Raw genomic sequence first — 12,764 nt, 5'->3', positions numbered from 1 at the left:
CCTTCTGATATTTTTTCCCGGCTCTGGGGATTCATCACGGAACCTCAGGACAAAGCCAATTTTCCGTGAATTTTCCCAGTACACAGTAAAACTGGGATTTAGGTCTGAATACCATGAATGTCCCGGGAAAAGTGGGACTGTTGGCAAGTATGTAACATACAAAACAACATATACAGCATCAGGACAAGCCCACCTGTTCTCATCAGATTCCCCCTCAATCCCCTCAGAATTCCCCCTAAGAGTCCCCAGAGCTCCTCCCTCTACATCAGAGTCCTCCCCTTTATATAGCAGTCATCTCCCCCAACATCAGGGTCCCTAGAGTCAGGCATGTACTGGCCATCGGGACTACTGGGAGATTCCCGGTGGGCCGATGGCTCAGTGGGCCAGTCAGGTGCGGTCCTGGAGCCGCTCCTCTCTGACAGTGAGTGATCGCAATTTCACTCCTGTCAGGAGGAGCAGCTTCCGTCATATGCTGGAGAGAGCATTAGGCTTTCTGCTCCCTCCAGCCTGCAGGGGGAGATAGACCAACAGTAGACTTTCCTTCCTCTCTCCCCTTATCACTTGTTATCACATGACTGGAGAGAGGAACCAGAAGCTGCCTTCAAAACTGTGAGTACATGTGGGAGAGGGAGGAGAGGGAGGACACTCTGATGTGAAGGGGGCTGCTGGTGGGGGCTCTCTGATGTGAAGAGCTTCTGATGGGGACACACTGATGTGAAGGGAGCTGCTGGTGGGGAGTCTCTGGTGGGGACTCTGATGTGAAGTGGGCTGCTGGTGGGGACTCTGATGTGAAGTGGGCTGCTGGTGGGGACTCTGATGTGAAGGGGGTTACTGGTGGGGACTCTGATGTAAGGGGGACGCTGTTGGGGACACTCTGATGTAAGGGGGATGCTGTTGGGGACACTCTGATGTAAGGGGGATGCTGTTGGGGACACTCTGATGTAAGGGGGATGTTGTTGGGGACACTCTGATGTAAGGGGGATGCTGTTGGGGACACTCTGATGTAAGGGGGATGCTGTTGGGGACACTCTGATGTAAGGGGGATGTTGTTGGGGACACTCTGATGTAAGGGGGATGCTGTTGGGGACACTCTGATGTAAGGGGGATGCTGTTGGGGACACTATGATGTAAGGGGGACGTTGTTGGGGACACTCTGATGTAAGGGGGATGCTGTTGGGGACACTCTGATGTAAGGGGGATGCTGTTGGGGACACTCTGATGTAAGGGGGATGCTGTTGGGGACACTCTGATGTAAGGGGGATGCTGTTGGGGACACTCTGATGTAAGGGGGATGCTGTTGGGGACACTCTGATGTAAGGGGGATGCTGTTGGGGACACTCTGATGTAAGGGGGATGCTGTTGGGGACACTCTGATGTAAGGGGGATGCTGTTGGGGACACTCTGATGTAAGGGGGACGCTGTTGGGGACACTCTGATGTAAGGGGGATGCTGTTGGGGATGCTGTTGGGGAAACTCTGATGTAAGGGGGATGCTGTTGGGGACACTCTGATGTAAGGGGGACATTGTTGGGGACACTCTGATGTAAGGGGGACATTGTTGGGGACACTATGATGTAAGGGGGACGTTGTTGGGGACACTCTGATGTAAGGGGGATGCTGTTGGGGACACTCTGATGTAAGGGGGATGCTGTTGGGGACACTCTGATGTAAGGGGGATGCTGTTGGGGACACTCTGATGTAGGGGGGATGCTGTTGGGGACACTCTGATGTAAGGGGGATGCTGTTGGGGACACTCTGATGTAAGGGGGATGCTGTTGGGGACACTCTGATGTAAGGGGGACGCTGTTGGGGACACTCTGATGTAAGGGGGATGCTGTTGGGGATGCTGTTGGGGACACTCTGATGTAAGGGGGATGCTGTTGGGGACACTCTGATGTAAGGGGGACATTGTTGGGGACACTCTGATGTAAGGGGGACATTGTTGGGGACACTCTGATGTAAGGGGGATGCTGTTGGGGACACTCTGATGTAATGGGGATGCTGTTGGGGACACTCTGATGTAAGGGGGACGCTGTTGGGGACACTCTGATGTAAGTGGGAAGCTGTTGGGGACACTCTGATGTAAGGGGGACGTTGTTGGGGACACTCTGATGTAAGGGGGACGTTGTTGGGGACACTCTGATGTAAGGGGGATGCTGTTGGGGACACTCTGATGTAAGGGGGACGTTGTTGGGGACACTCTGATGTAAGGGGGATGCTGTTGGGGACACTCTGATGTAAGGGGGATGCTGTTGGGGACACTCTGATGTAAGGGGGACGTTGTTGGGGACACTCTGATGTAAGGGGGACGTTGTTGGGGACACTCTGATGTAAGGGGGACGTTGTTGGGGACACTCTGATGTAAGGGGGATGCTGTTGGGGACACTCTGATGTAAGGGGGGCGTTGTTGGGGACACTCTGATGTAAGGGGGACGTTGTTGGGGACACTCTGATGTAAGGGGGATGCTGTTGGGGACACTCTGATGTAAGGGGGATGCTGTTGGGGACACTCTGATGTAAGGGGGACGTTGTTGGGGACACTCTGATGTTAGGGGGATGCTGTTGGGGACACTCTGATGTAAGGGGGATGCTGTTGGGGACACTCTGATGTAAGGGGGACGTTGTTGGGGACACTCTGATGTAAGGGGGATGCTGTTGGGGACACTCTGATGTAAGGGGGACGTTGTTGGGGACACTCTGATGTAAGGGGGATGCTGTTGGGGACACTCTGATGTAAGGGGGATGCTGTTGGGGACACTCTGATGTAAGGGGGATGCTGTTGGGGACACTCTGATGTAAGGGGGACGTTGTTGGGGACACTCTGATGTAAGGGGGACGTTGTTGGGGACACTCTGATGTAAGGGGGACGTTGTTGGGGACACTCTGATGTAAGGGGGATGTTGTTGCGGACACTCTGATGTAAGGGGGAAGCTGTTGGGGACACTCTGATGTAAGGGGGACGTTGTTGGGGACACTCTGTAAGGGGGACGTTGTTGGGGACACTCTGATGTAAGGGGGATGCTGTTGGGGACACTCTGATGTAAGGGGGACGTTGTTGGGGACACTCTGATGTAAGGGGGATGCTGTTGGGGACACTCTGATGTAAGGGGGATGCTGTTGGGGACACTCTGATGTAAGGGGGACGTTGTTGGGGACACTCTGATGTAAGGGGGACGTTGTTGGGGACACTCTGATGTAAGGGGGATGCTGTTGGGGACACTCTGATGTAAGGGGGATGCTGTTGGGGACACTCTGATGTAAGGGGGGCGTTGTTGGGGACACTCTGATGTAAGGGGGACGTTGTTGGGGACACTCTGATGTAAGGGGGATGCTGTTGGGGACACTCTGATGTAAGGGGGATGCTGTTGGGGACACTCTGATGTAAGGGGGATGCTGTTGGGGACACTCTGATGTTAGGGGGATGCTGTTGGGGACACTCTGATGTAAGGGGGATGCTGTTGGGGACACTCTGATGTAAGGGGGACGTTGTTGGGGACACTCTGATGTAAGGGGGATGCTGTTGGGGACACTCTGATGTAAGGGGGATGTTGTTGGGGACACTCTGATGTAAGGGGGACGTTGTTGCGGACACTCTGATGTAAGGGGGACGTTGTTGGGGACACTCTGATGTAAGGGGGACGTTGTTGGGGACACTCTGATGTAAGGGGGACGTTGTTGGGGACACTCCGAGGTAAGGTGGACGCTGTTGGGGACACTCTGATGTAAGGGTGGTGCTGTTGGGGACACCCTGATGTAAGGGGGATGCTGTTGGGGACACCCTGATGTAAGGGGGATGCTGTTGGGGACACTCTGATGTAAGGGGGACGCTGTTGGGGACACTCAAAATGAAAGTGGGCCGGTCATGAGGAAGTCCAGGGCCAAATTTTTGTCCCAGTCCAGCCCTGCCTAGAGTCATCCACCTTACGCAGCCTTACCCCCTTACATAAGGGTCCCCAGAGTCACTCTCCTAACATCAGGGTGCCTAGAGTCATCTCCCTTATGGCAGGGTCCTTAGAGCCCCACCCCCCTTACATCAGTGTCCCTTGGGTTCCTCAGCCCTACCCCAGGGTACCCAGAGACCCCATCGGGGCCCTCAGAGTCACCCCCCTTTCATTAGGTTCCCCAGAACCACCCACCTTACATCAGGATCTCCAGAGTCACCCCCCCCCCAAACATCAGGGTCCCTAGAGTTGCCAAGTTACATCAGGATCCCCTCTCTTCCTTATATAAGGGTCTCAAAAGCTTCTCTTGAATTATAGGCAACAAGAATGAAAGATAAAATAAAGGGGGCACTTCTAAAGCTGGCCATAGACTAATTGAAATTTGAATGGTTTAGCAGGAACTGGCTGAATTTCAATCCATGTATAGGCCATCTGGTTGTACTGAAGTTGATCTATTGAATGACTTCAGTACAACCAGCCTGTTGTTTTTGTACAATTATTATTTGTGATCATTGTATTCTGACAGCGGGGAAACCTCCCACTGTCAGAACACAATAACGCTGCGGGAGGAATTCCCCCATCAACACAGTCAGTGGTTGAAGGAAAGAAAATTGCATAATGTACAGCTTGCATCCTGGGGTAGAGGCGGGCTGTTGACTTTGGGGGAACGCAACTAAAATCTGGTGGGACGCTGCCCATCCCAGCACCTCCCATGAATCCTATTCCTCTCCTTTCCAGATTCCCTCAAAGGGAAGCTCTAAGCTAGATCCTTACAGCCTACATCCCACTGTAGCTTTGTTTTCAGCCACTTCCCATCAAAGAACCCTGGCAGCTCCCTGGCAAAACTATTTATCTACCATGGGTGCCCTATTGCTGACATCCTACCTATGAGGACATCTAGGACTCCTACAGCACCTACACTGCCTATTAATGCAAATGGTCTTGGACTTATCCTATTTTAATAACTCTGACACCCAAAAGGGGAACATCAGGCACATCTATGCTCCTACCCTAGAGAACAAAAAATAAATAAAAAACGTGTGCATGTATATAAATGTGCTGTGCTACCCAATTATAAAAGTGTGTCTTACAATTTTGTTTGCCCCCCCAACAAAGTCCTACAAATATTTTATTGAGTAAGGATAAGCTTCCAGTTCAGTTTGCCACGTCATTAACAGGCTCCATTTATGTACTGGGCAGGAATACCTTGGCCATGTAAACATGTAAACAAAGCAGCTGGCATAGTAAAAAAAAATGAGGGTTTCCCCATGACACCATTATGACACCATTTTGGTCTGGTATAAATTTTAAGAGGGACGCCATACAAATTAAACTAAAAAAGGCATAGATCCCAACCCCCCTCCCCAAAAAGAAAATCCACACCAGGCCCTTATCTGGGCATGCAGCCCGGCAAGCCAGGAAAGAAAGGGGGGGGGGGCGTGCATGCTTGTTTTACCCACCTGAAACATACCAGGTCACATGCCTTCAACATGGCAAAAACACTTTGATGAAAAATCAAAAGTGCTCATTTTAAAGGCTTATATGCAAGTTTAGTCTGCCTGTAAAGTAGCTCATTTTTCCTATGTTCATAACTAGGGATGAGCCGAACACCCACCGGTTCGGTTCGCACCAGAACTTGCGAAGAGGCAAAAAATTTAGACCAACACTGTTAAAGTCTATGGGACACGAACATGAAAAATCAAAAGTGCTCATTTTAAAGGCTTTTATGCAAGTTTTTGCCATAAAAAGTGTATGGGCCGGGTCCTGCCCCAGGGGACATGTATCAATGCAAAAAAAAGTTTCAAAAATGGCCGTTTTTTCAGGAGTAGTGATTTTAATAATGTTAAGTGAAACAATAAAAATGAAATGGCTGAAGGTAGACGAAGAAATTCTGGACAGTCGCACACCGGTAAAAGTGAAAGACACGCAGAAAGGCAGCTGACGCGTTTCACACTTATACCAAGTGCTTACTCATAGCTGGAGCTTGCAGCTATGAGTAAGCACTTGGTATAAGTGTGAAACACGTCGGCTGTCTTTCTGTACCACTCTGCTTTGATGTCGTGTATACTTTGTGATCCTGGTTTACAAATAAAGGCTTAAGAAACTTTTACTGCTGTGCGGCTGTCCAGAATTTCTCTCCAGAGATTAAGGACTCTTTGTTAGTGGACCTACTTGAGCGGTGGGGCGTTCTCCTGCCTGTTTTGGATTTCTGAATAAAAATGAAATATTGCTTTAAATATCGTGCCTTGGGGGTGTCCTTAGTATGCCTGTAAAGTGGTGCAGTTTTCCCGTGTTTAGAACAGTACCACAGCAAAATGACATTTCTAAAGGAAAAAATGTAATTTAAAACTGATTGTGGCTGTGATGAATTGTCGGATCCCGGCAATACAGATAAAACTCATTGAAAAAAACAGCATGGGTTCCTCCCCTCTAGTCTATTAACAGGCCCTTTGGGTCTGGTATGAATATTAAGGTATATAGTAGAATGAACCACTGAAGGTCAAATATGTTGCCTTCAAAGCGTTGCCAACATCCCGAATCAGTGCGAAAAATATATAAGACCCCTGGATCAGGGAACTTATGTATCCCCCAGTATGATGGGACTTTATAGGCGAACCATGCAATCAAATTCAATAAAAAATGTTTAATTTATTTATAAAGACATAAAAACAAGATACATTGGACATGAATCTCAACAACAGTACTTATACAGTATAATTTGCTTTCATATAGTAATTTTTGTATACTTCCATTTGTAATAGGATATTTTCTCTAGATGCCTGACATGTTTCAGGACGATGTCCCTTCTTCAGAGGCGTATTGTAGAGAGAAAAAAGAAATCATACATGTAGGAGATACATTCTGAAATAACAAATGAAAAATGATTTGCACAATGTAACAATATAAGAAAGAGGAGGTTTAGCAACCCAGCATCCCCCAGTGTCCACCATACATACCATTAAAGAGTTTTCAAAAAATATATGCATAAATATGCACAGGCATCCAACTTGGGATGCAGCAGCAAATTATGTCTTTTGGATAAAAACGCACTGGCTGTCGGCTGACCAGCCAGTGTAAAATGATGGTTATCCCTCGGCTTCAGAGGTGACCTCGCAAAGGCCCCCAAGTGGGAGGACAGCCCTGTAGGGTCCCAATATAACCCTTAAAAGGAAAGAAGAGAAAACTTTTGAGTAATTTTCAGAACCCTTCAATTGATTTATTTCTATCTTTATCATTTCATCTTATTTTATTTTATGTTATTTTATTTTATTTTATTTCCCATTTGCCATAAAAAACAAGCCTGACTGTTTGTGTGCAGGACTGGAAAGACCATAGATGCAGCCAAACCGCCCTGACAGACAAGCACAGAGCAGAAAACAAATGTAAAAAAAAAAAAAAAAAAAAAAAAAAGAGAAGGGGGGTTTTTTAAGGGAGGTTTGCCTATCTCTATTTCCCACAAAGTGTATGCCACAGAGAGATGCATCGCCCCTCACAGGGGGAAGGGGATTAAAAATTACTCACTTGTTAGGTGCAAGGATGAAGCACAGGCTGTTAGAGCAAGGAACGCTGGAGCCTCGATGGTGGGATGGCACACTGGGCAGGACGCCAAGACGTGGCTTAAATAGCCGCCGGCACCTGCGCAGTGAGATCCATCTCAGAAGTGTCAGCAGAGGAGAGAATACCGCTCTGCGAAGGGCGCATGCGTCGAACGGAAACGACGCATACAGGGAGGACGGACACCCAGGGATCCTGAAAGGGAAGAGGCTCCGAGGCTGCGCTGTTCCTGAGAAGTGACGTAATCACGCATGACGCAAGGCATAGCAGCGTCTGTCAAAACAATGCTAATAATAGCATGGGGTTGGGCAAAGAGCAAATGGGGAAAAACGGCCATTGCTATGGCTGCTGGGAACGCGATCACCTATTTAAGAAAAAAAAAAAAAAACACACAAAGGAGGTATCAAAAATTGAATAAAAAATATATAGGAGTGGGTACATCTAAATGACTCCCCTTCATCCTTTGTTTAGAGAACAAAAAAAAAATGAAGATGGAAATAGAAATAGTACTAATGACAATGAATATTAATAAAAAATAAAGGGGGGGGGGGAAACCCAGGGCATCCAAGGGTGGGACCCCAGGGGAGGGTCTGCACGGCGCCCACCCAGAACCGAGGTGCTGGGGGAGCGTCATGCAGGTCCACCCCACCGACGCACGACAACACCGTCATGACAAGCCCGTGGCCAGACGAGTCTGCAGTGTAGAAAGGTGCCACGCCGTCATCGCTGCGATGACGGCGTGGCACCTTTCTACACTGCAGACTCGTCTGGAGATAGACTCCTACATGTATGATTTCTTTTTTCTCTCTACAATACGCCTCTGAAGAAGGGACATCGTCCTGAAACATGTCAGGCATCTAGAGAAAATATCCTATTACAAATGGAAGTATACAAAAATTACTATATGAAAGCAAATTATACTGTATAAGTACTGTTGTTGAGATTCATGTCCAATGTATCTTGTTTTTATGTCTTTATAAATAAATTAAACATTTTTTATTGAATTTGATTGCATGGTTCGCCTATAAAGTCCCATCATACTGGGGGATACATAAGTTCCCTGATCCAGGGGTCTTATATATTTTTCGGTATGAATATTAAGGGGAACCCTGAACCAATTATTTTTTAAAAATTGCGTGGGGGTCCCCCCAAAATTCATACCAGGCCCTTCAGGTCTGGTATGGATATTAAGGGGAACCCTGCACCAAATTTTTATAAAAAATGGCCTAGGGGGTACCCCTAAAGTCCATTCCAGACCCTTCAAGTCTGGTTTGGGTATTAAGGGGAACCCTGCGCCGAAATAAAAAAAATTGGTGTAGGGGTCCCCCAAAAATCAATACCAGACCCTTTTCCGAACACGCAACCTGGCAGGCAACAGGAAAAGAGGGGGGGATGAGAGAGCGCCCCCCTCCTGAACCGTACCAGGCCACATGCCCTCAACATGGGGGGGGGTGCTTTGGAGGTGCCCCAAAGCACCTTGTCCCCATGTTAATGGGGACAAGGGCCTCATCCCCACAACCCTTGCCCGGTGGTTGTGGGGGCTGCGGGCGGGGGCCTTTTTAGAATCTGGAAGCCCCCTTTAACAAGGGGACCCCCAGATCCCGGCCCCCCTTATGCGAATTGGTAAGGGGTACATTGTACCCCTACCAATTCACAAAAAAAAGTGTCAAAAATAGAAAAAAAGGACAGGAGACACTTTGGGACAAGTCCTTTATTAAAAAAAAAATGTCCCGCAATGTAAATCCATCTCACGCCACCCGACGAACCGAAAAAAGCAAAACAAAATCACAACAGCTCCGCCTCCATGGGAGGCTCCCGCACACTGCCTGCTCTTCTCGATGACAGCTGTTATATAGCTTAGGGCGGGGCCACCCAGTGACCTAAAGACGGGTGACCCCATCCCCTCTGATGCCACGTGACATCAGAGGAAGTTGGGGTCACCCGTTTACGCCGCTGAGTGGCCCCATCCTCGGCTATATAACAGCTGTGATCGAGAAGAAGCGTCAGTTGGTGGGAGCCTCCCATGGAGGCACAGCTGTTGCAGTTTTTTTTTTTTTTTTCGGTTTGTCAGGCGGTGTGAGATGGATTTACATTGCGGGACGTTTTTATTTTTTTATTTTTTAATAAAGGACTTGTCTCAAAGTTGTCTCCTGTCATTTTTACTATTTTTGACACTTGTTTTGTGAATTGGTAGGAGTACCCCCTTACCAATTCACATGGGGGGGTGGGATCTGGGGCTCCCTTATTAAAGGGGGCTTCCAGATTCTGATAAGCCCCCTTCCCGCAGACCCTTGACCCACCAGGAAAGGGTTGTCGGGATAAGTCCCTTGTCCCCGTCAACATGGGGACAAGGTGCTTTGGGGGCAACTCCAAAGCACCCCCCCCATGTTATGGGCATGTGGCCTGGTATGGCTCAGGAGGGGGCACGTTCTCATCCCCCTCTTTTCCTGCGGCCTGCCAGGTTGCGTGCTTGGATAAGGGTCTAGTGTGAATTTTGGGGGGGACCCCTACACCATTTTTAAAAAAATGTTGGCGCAGGGTTCTTCTTAAAACCCATACCAGACCTGACGGGTCTGGTATGGATTTTAGGGGGACCCCTACACCATTTAAAAAAAAAATTGGCGCAGGGTTCCCCTTAATATTCATACCAGACCGGAAGGGCCTAGTGTGGATTTTGGGGGACCCCCACACTATTTTTTTTTTCATTTTGGTTCGGAGTTCCCTTAATATCATACCAGAGCAAAGGCCTGGCAATGGACTGGGGGGGGACCCATGCGTTTTTTTTCGAAGAGTTTTATCTGTATTGAAGGGATCCGACAATTCATTACAGCCGCAATCAGTTTTTAATTACATTTTTTCCTTTTAGAAATGTCATTTTGCTGTGGTACTGTTCTAAACACGGGAAAACTGTGCCACTTTACAGGCATACTAAGGACACCCCCAAGGCACGATATTTAAAGCAATATTTAATTTTTATTGTTTCACTTTTAACATTATTGAAATCACTGCTCCTGAAAAAAAGTCTGTTTTTTTTAAAACTTTTTTTTGCATTGATGCATGTCCCCTGGGGCAGGACCCAGGTCCCCCATATCCTTTTTATGGCAATAACTTGCATATAAGCCTTTAAAATTAGCACTTTTGTTTTTTTCATGTTAGTGTTCCATAGACTTTAACGGGGTTCCGCGGTTTTCGAATTTGCCGCAAACACCGCATAATGTTCGTTGTTCGCTGAACGTCCGAACAACCAAAGTTCAGCCCGAACCCATGTTCCAACTGAACCGTTCGCCCATCTCTATTCATAACAGTCCCGCAGCAATATGGAAAAATCAATTCCTCTATATGCAGTCTCCCCACTGCTCCTCCTATCCAACTTCTTCTGCGCCCTGTGCTCCTCCGGCCCCACCTTGTGCTCCCTGGCTCTGCCCCTGCTCTACGGCCCCAATCTTGTGCCCCTGGCTCCACCCCCCTTCTCTCCATGCCTCCTTGTGCTCCCTGACCTCCGTCCCAATGCTCTCCAGCTCCTCCTTGTTCTCCCTGGCTCTCCCCCTCTCTCCCCACTCTCTCCCCCTCTCTCTCCCTCTCTTCCTCTCTCCCCTCTCTCTCTCCCTCTCTCTCTCCCCCTCTCTCTCTCCCTCCCCTCTCTCCCTCCCTCTCTCTCGCTCTCTCTCCCCCTCTCTCATGCTCTCTCCCTCTCTCTCCCCCTCCCTCTCCCTCTCTCTCTCCTCCTCTCTCTCCCCCCTCCCCCTTCTCTCTCCTTCTCTCTCTCTCCCCCTCTCTCCCCCTTCTCTCATGCTCTCTCCCTCTCTCTCCCCCTCCCTCTCCCTCTCTCTCTCCCCCTCCCCCTCTCTCGCGCTCTCTCTCTCTCTCTCTCTCTCTCTCTCTCTCTCTCTCTCAATCTCCTTTCCCCTCTGTCTCTCTCCCCCTCTCTCGCGCTCTCTCTCTCTCTATCTCCTTTCCCCTCTGTCTCTCTCCCCTCTCCGTCTCTTTCCCTCTCCGTCTCTTTCCCTCTCTCCTCCTCTCTCTCCCCCTCCCCCTTCTCTCTCTCCCCCTCCCCCTTCTCTCTCTCCCCCTCCCCTTCTCTCTCTCCCCCCTCCCCCTTCTCTCTCCCCCTCCCCCTTCTCTCTCCCCTCCCCTTCTCTCTCCTTCTCTCTCTCCCCCTTCTCTCTCCCCCCTCTCTCCCCTCTCTCTTGCGCTCTCTCTCTCCTCTCTCTCCCCCTCTCTTTCTCCCCCTCTCCCCCTCTCTCTCTCCCCCCTCTCTCCCCCCCTCTCTCTCTCTCTCTCTCTCTCTCTCTCTCTCTCTCTCTCTCTGTCTCTCTCTGTCTCTCCCCTCTCTCGCTCTCTCTCCCCCTCTCTCTCCCCCTCTCTCTCCCCCCCCTCTCTCCTCTCTCTCTCTCTCCCTCTCTCCCTCTTCCTCTCTCTCTCTCTCTCTCTCTCTCTCTCTCCCTCTCTCTCCCTCTCCCTCTCTCTCTCTCCCTCTCTCTCTCTCCCTCTCTCTCTCCTGTCTCTCTCTCTCATTCTCTCTCCCTCTCTACCCCCTCTTCTCTCTCTCCCCCCTCTCTCTCCCTCTCTACCCCCCTCTCTCTCTCCCCCTCCCCCCTCTCTCACTATCTCCCTCCCTTCTCCCTCCCCCCCTCCCTCTCCCCATCTCTCTCCCTTCTCCCTCCCTCTCCCCCTCACTCCCCTCTCTCCCCTCTCTCTATCCCCTTCTCTCTCTGCGCTGTGCTGGGATCCCCCCCACTCTCCTTCCTCCCAAGGCATGGGAAATTCTTAGAGGGGTGGGTTGCCACCTTGCTGGTCCAAGATGTTTTATTGGCTTTTTCCCATTTTGGGCGTGAATGGGGCTTCATGGGTAAGTTTCGCCTAAGGCTTCACAAAGCCTAGAGCCACCTTTGAGTGACAATGCTAACCCATAACCTTGTCAATCAGCACGTGGAAAACCTAGTCCTGCCACTGCTTTTTGAATTTTCAGCATTGCCTCTGTTGCTGAAATTCTCCCACTGTAAGCTACAGACACAAACTTAGGAGGACATGGCTTATTCAGGAAAGTTAAAGCAAGTTATTTGTTTACTCAATGAGGCTGGTGCATCGCATAATAACTGTATTTGTGAGACTGTCATACAGAAGCCTTTAGTACTTTAACTTGATAATTTACCTTACAAAAGATTTGTGCATATATGAAGAAAATGTAAATGCATTATTCATAGATGTCCAGGCAGAGAAAGCCTTTTTATTCTGGCATTCCTATGGTACAAGGATAACATGTGGGTCA

This window comes from Aquarana catesbeiana, linkage group LG02 (assembly GCF_042186555.1).
Source record: "Aquarana catesbeiana isolate 2022-GZ linkage group LG02, ASM4218655v1, whole genome shotgun sequence".
NCBI classification, from domain to species: domain Eukaryota; kingdom Metazoa; phylum Chordata; class Amphibia; order Anura; family Ranidae; genus Aquarana; species Aquarana catesbeiana.
The sequence above is the reverse complement of the archived record's forward strand: the minus strand, read 5'-3'. Positions refer to the sequence as shown.